The 6,325-nt window shown below is 32.6% G+C and overlaps 2 long non-coding RNA genes across 2 annotated transcripts; one reads left to right on the plus strand and one right to left on the minus strand.

The window, feature by feature from the left end:
* The first annotated feature begins 385 nt into the window (after positions 1–385).
* LOC127148569 (uncharacterized) lies at positions 386–2,403 on the plus strand. The gene is made up of 2 exons (XR_007819661.1): positions 386–1,425; positions 1,823–2,403. It is a non-coding gene; the product is annotated as an uncharacterized LOC127148569 (long non-coding RNA).
* Positions 2,404–2,975: 572 nt separating this feature from the next.
* LOC127148559 (uncharacterized) lies at positions 2,976–4,686 on the minus strand. The gene is made up of 2 exons (XR_007819652.1): positions 4,509–4,686; positions 2,976–3,244 (listed from the first exon to the last, which is right to left on the minus strand). It is a non-coding gene; the product is annotated as an uncharacterized LOC127148559 (long non-coding RNA).
* Positions 4,687–6,325: the final 1,639 nt, after the last annotated feature.

Consider the following 6,325-nt stretch of genomic DNA (forward strand, 5'->3'; position numbering starts at 1 on the left):
ATATAATAACTGAACCTCAATCTTTAATAAATATGTTTAGTAAATATTAATATATTCATTTACCAACCTTTTGAAATTATATAGTTAACTAATATATAATATATATTTTTAATAAGATTTCATAATTATATAATTGATTAATCTGTAATATCTATTTTTAATTATACTAAAGAAATACAGGGTAAATTTAAATTTTCGAATTAAGTATTTCTAATAAGTTTTGAAAATATTTTTCTTTTATCCTTTGCTTATTCATTTGCTCCTCTTATTTTCTGTTATCTTCACATTCATTACTTACTGTCCACTAATATTGTTTGGTTAATATTTGCTATCTTAATGTACCAAATATAATATATTTTATTAATTACAATACCAAAATGTAGATACTATACCTTCTCATCTCATTCAATTTTCTTCTCTTACTCTTCTTGTACATCTTTCAATTCTTGCGTTTGTTTCATGAATTTTCTTTTAATAGCCTACATATGTTCATTGTGGCTTACAATTAGGCTGTATTACTTAGAAAATACAGCCAATAAAGATAGATTATTGATTTTTCTACACCACATTTTCTTCTTCTGTAGCTTCATTCTATTTTTTTTTTTTTAAGTTTTTGGATTGTCACGCTTGCCTGCGGATATTCCAACCACTGAATCTCTTGTTTTCTCTTGTAAATATGGTGATATGCATATTAATGTAAAAATTTATAGGGAAGAAGTTTTGAAATGTTGGAGTTTTGGAGAGAGAAGATGTTGGTTGGCATGTACTACAAAAGATCGGAGGTCTATCGACGTCGAAAAAAACGTCGAAAAAAGTGATGTCGTAAGAGAACCTTTTTGCAACGTCGCACAGATAATGTCGACAGAGGGTGAGGCTTCCATGACGCCACGCGAGAAGGCGTTGCGAAAATGTTTAATTTAAATAATAATAGACTTTCACGACGTCATGTATGTATGCATCGCCGTTGCTCCAATTACTGCCGACGTTGCATGCAAGGCGATGTGAGAGGTCAACCTTTTGTCAACGTTGCTTTGACCGCATTAACAAAAGTTGAACATTTAAAAAGTTATGACAACCATATCACGATGTCAGATTGCAATTGCATCGTGAGAGGTCAAACCTCTGTTGATGGGTAGGTAACGTCGCGAGATGTGTGACATTTTGACTGCTTTTGATAGTGTTCTCATGATGCCATAAGTGACTGCGTCGCGAGTTGGGTATCCATGCCGACACCATAAGTGAAACGTTGGGAGTTTCTCTATAAAAAATCAACTTCACATTCTATAATTCACAGAACTGAGAAAGAGAAGGTCGAGAGAGAGTTGACTTGTCGAGAGAGAGTTGAGAGAGATCGAGAAGGAAAGCAATCGTCGCCGCCCACTCCATTCCATTCGTCGTCATCTGCTGCCGTCGCTCTTCACTCCAGTAAGTGGTTTACTTTGTTTTACTTTATTTTAGTTAAATAGTTTTAGTATTTAGATTTCAAATTAGTTTTAGGTTTTAGATTTTAAACTAGTTTTAGGTTTTTGATTTTCATTTAGTTGTAGGTTTTAGTATTGTATTCGAATTTAGTGTTGTTATGATGTAAGATTGAAGTTGAGATTGAAGTTGTCAATACCACATTCTGCCAGCTATGTATTTAGATTTTGATTAAAGTGATAGCTACATAGATAATACTAATATGATTGCATGCTTAGGTGAATAACAGTAAAGTTAGTGATTGTAAAGAAGAAAAAATTACCTTTGCAGTGGGATGAGCTTTTGTTGATGAATGAATGTATATTGTATGTATATTTGATATCAAATTTGTTGTGTATTTCAGAATTACAATCTGCTATATTGAAGCAGCGAAGAAAAAACAGGAATAGTATGAGAAGTCTATAGAGGAGCTTATGTGCAATAGAGGAGCTCAAAGAAAGTCAAATAGTAGCAGTCAAGAGTTCAACACATGGATAGTAGCTAGTATGATCATAGAGATATGGGCAGAATGTGTAAAGAGGGAAGTTGAACATTATTACTAGCTGCGTCGAGGGAAATAAAACCTTGTTTCAAACAGAAAGAACCCTTACTCTGGTGATTCAAAAAATTGATTCGAAAGAGAGGAGTAGAAAATGACAAGATCAATAACAGAATAGTAAGCCATAAAAAATTGATTGGCAAGAGAGGAACAGTAAACAACTCTCACTTCCTTCTTTACACATTTTGCCCATGTCCCTATGATCATACTAGCTACAATATGCTGAGGCATGTGTAGAAGTTGAGAAACTGGTGTCGACACTTAGAACTATGTTTTAAGTTTTCATTTTTATTTTTTATTATTCATGTAATTTCTAAACCTACTAACGTGTACTTTTTTAATATTTGAAGTAATATTAATATAAATTCCATTTGATATTTTAATAATTTCTTTTTAATTTTACGTTAATTATAATTCAATTTGGAATTTTAATAACTTTTTGTTAACTTTACGTTAATTGTGTTTTTAGAACGAATTTAAATTAGATAACACTGCTGACGTCGCATACCAGACGACGTTGACTACGTGCTTAATGACGTTGGTAGTAAGGTATTTGCGATGCTGTTAACAAATGTTGATAGTTTTCGACTGCCAACGTGTTGACCATGTCAGCAAACAGTGCATCGACAATAACCCTTTGCCGATGTTGTCACGTTTGTGCTCAGAAGTGCCTTTCACGACGCTCTTGCCAACATCCATTTCTGCGTCGGCGTAGCTTTTCCCGACATGGATCTGACATCTACCGACGCATCTCTGCATTGGTAGAATCCCTTCTTCTTGTAGTGATGGTTGGAAAAAGAATAATATATATATATATATATATATATATATATATATATATATTTGTTGATTTAATAAAGGTTTAGTATATATAAATGAGGTAATGTGAGATATAAAGGGAAATAAAATCTTCCCATTTTCTTCTTTTATATGTATATATATAGAAAAGTCCTTAAGATTCTTTAAAAAGGAAAATTAAATCTTGGCATTTTCTTATTTATATACATGAAAAACGAAGAAATTTTGAAGAGATTTCTTTTTGTTTTTTTTTTCTTTTTTTTTCGTGCACGAAGCAATACTACTAACCAAAAAGATTTTAACCCTCCTTACTTTGGAGTTTCGATATTGTCCTTGTCGTCACTACTGGTTTTCATCTGCGATTCGCCGCTTATCGAAGTTTGCTTGTTTGCATCATTCAATCATCGTTTGTTGCTCTGTTCATCATCACTGTAGGACACCCTCTTTCAAGTGAGATGAAGTTTCAAGATGGGCTTCAATGGAGATGAAGAGCATGAAGAAGTTTGAGAGGAAAATTAAGGATTTTAGGTGGTTTAGTGTTTTGGTAGATAAAGATTTTGATTCAATTGTATGGTATTTTAGGTTTTGAGAATGATTGTATTTGGAATGTGAGTTTTTTTTATTAGAGTAGGGGCATTTAAGATATTCTTGTAGTATTATTTTTCCATATTTTTCGATTTTGAACTTGCAGCATTACTTTTTCCATATTTTCGCTCCATTGTTTAGATTATGTCATGGTTTTCTTCTCTTACGTCCTTTTTAGTTATACAAAAAAAAAAAAAGTTTTGAAAGGACTTACTATTATGTTTTGTTTTTCCAACAAAATAGGCTAAGATAATGTGGTTTTTAGATAAAATCTCCCCAAACCCTGTCTACATTTTATTAATTAAATAATATAAATAATTTTAAAAAAGATCAGCTAAAGTTTCGCATAAGGGACAAAGAAAACACAACTTTTGTACCTTGGTTCTTCTAAGTGAAGGTTTTCGCTCTTCAACCTCAAGTGTTTGAGATTGCAGGTTGTAGACTTTGAAGATCAAAGATGGAAGATGGAAAATGGAAAATAAAGATAGTGTTTGCATGCTTCAAATGGGACCGTATATTTTGTTTATATTCTTCTTCTTGAAAGTGCATGATGAAGTTTAAGATGGAACTGAAAAACTTCAAATGAAACGGTAACTTGCAAAAGGGAGGGTGGAGATTGGGGTTTGCTTGCTTCAAGGTGGATAGATTAGGGTTTGCCCGCTTAAAGAAGATGGAACAAAAAAAAAAAAAAAAAACGGAAAATGGAGACGAAGGAAGATGGAGAATTGAAAAATGGAAGATGGAGAATCATTTCTATTTCACACATAATTTTTCATCATTTATATTTTATCATTCATCACAAACTATTTAAGTTGAGCTGGGTATACATAAAGAACTGCACATTATTTGATGCACATCCGTTGGATCTTAATCACACTCATATAACATTTGATCCAATAGTAAAGACTTCTTTGAATTGGCATTTAGTCCTTTTACGATTTACCACTATTTGGATCAAAGTGGTATATCTTTTTTGTGTATGGATTTTGAAAAATCACAACTGATCGTGTATATGTTCGAACGAACAATACAATCACAGTGGAAAAAAGGAATGAAACTTTACCCTAATTGCAACTAACTAATTAGTGATTAACATACAACAACTTACCTTAATCAAACGAAATTAGGGTTTATAGAAATCCATTTGTAGCTTCCTGATTCCTCGAAATCTCCTCACGAACACAATCTCAGACCTCTATTAGAGTCTACCCACTAAATTCCGAACTTAGAATTGGGTTGTGGAACCTAATTAGGTGAAGGAAATTGAGAGAGTGATGGAAAAAAGGACGTGGAATTTAGTGTTGAGATATTTTGAAGAGAAAAAAAATTTAAGAATAATTTTGTAGGTCAAAATTATCAAAATGACAAAAGTTCTCAAATTTTTGAAAAATCCCCTTTATATTATATGCAAAATTGCATGTAATTAGTTTATTAAATCTCAACACCTAATAGTCCACTAACCATTAGTGGAACTTAGTGGGCTAGATGTCTACATCTCATGTAGCCAATTATCCCACTAAGTGTTAGTGAGATTATCCAACAAAATGTTGGATTTTTCCACTAACTTAGTGCAATGACATTTTGGTCATTTGACTATTAAAGTCAAAGTCAAACTTTAACTACCATTTTGTTCGTCTATACTAATTTGGACCTCTCGAGCATGAATCCACATTCCTTTTTCTGAACTTCTAATCACAGTTGAATATACAACTGATTAAAGTATGACTTTTCAAAGTAAAAAATCAATATTTTGACTTTTTATAACTTTGACCATTTCCATCAATTTTGAGCTTCCAAATATGAATCCGTATTCATATTTTTAGTATTTAAATCACATTTAAACATAAAACTCTTTCTCAAAGCTATAACCGACAACAATATCACATATACTTGTCAATTTCTCTCTCTTTACCTAATTCGAACAATTCAAATTATTCCAACATGTTCTTTTAAGTTAATTCGTATGAGCTAGCAGGGGAACCTAATGAACCTATAAATCATGGGCTCCAACAATATGAGATTAACTGACTAAACTCTTTTAGACTAAGCTAATCAATATTCTTTAACTAACGGGTCATTCCACTAAAATCCCGTAGTTTCACTCTCCTTAATATAGATATATTTGTGTCCATCTGATATAACCTTGATCAGTAAGTTAATCCTTTACTGGTTGTTCGTAATTTCAGTTGGGTCAAAATACTATTTTACCCCCAAGACTACATCTTATTTCTTAAGTTCCACTGATCCGCTATTGAATAATTGGTTTTAAGGTCCAACCTATAAACCGAATCCCTCTCGGACCAATGAGAGGGTGGGGCCCCTTGTTCAAAACTTGGATTCATCCTTAAGAGAACAACCTATTTACTAACCCTAAAACGCGGGTAGGAGTGAATTTCATTTTGCACCTTATGTCCCTAGCCATCCACCCAGTCTTACCCCTGAAATTGAAGGCTTGTTGGGCCAGCATCGTTGAGCTGCCCTCAACTATGCATATTTAAGGATAATACCGTTTGAACAAAAGTTCATAGTTAGGTCAAGATTAAGATTAAGTTACCTAGGCTATCATAATCGAAATAGTCAGTTTTATATAGTCAACGTTGTTATAACTTAAAAGCAACTATTTCATGGTTCTAGTTTTACGTAAACTCTTTACATAGGATGCCCTAGCTTTCATGTCTCTACATGAATGATTCAGGATCACCTTGTTTGTACTAACTACAAAGCGAGCTGCATCCATAACGTTTCTCCAGAATAAGGCACCCAACCTTATTCATACACTATAGACCGTTTAGACTATATACTCGAACTTGATCCGCATTTATGTCTTTACATAAAATTTAAATCTATACTAGATAGCCTCTAAACCTTAGTTTATTGAATTCAAGATTATAGTATTCTAATTTCACTAATAAATGCTCAATAACC

This window comes from Cucumis melo, chromosome 3, assembly GCF_025177605.1.
Source record: "Cucumis melo cultivar AY chromosome 3, USDA_Cmelo_AY_1.0, whole genome shotgun sequence".
Lineage (NCBI taxonomy): Eukaryota > Viridiplantae > Streptophyta > Magnoliopsida > Cucurbitales > Cucurbitaceae > Cucumis > Cucumis melo.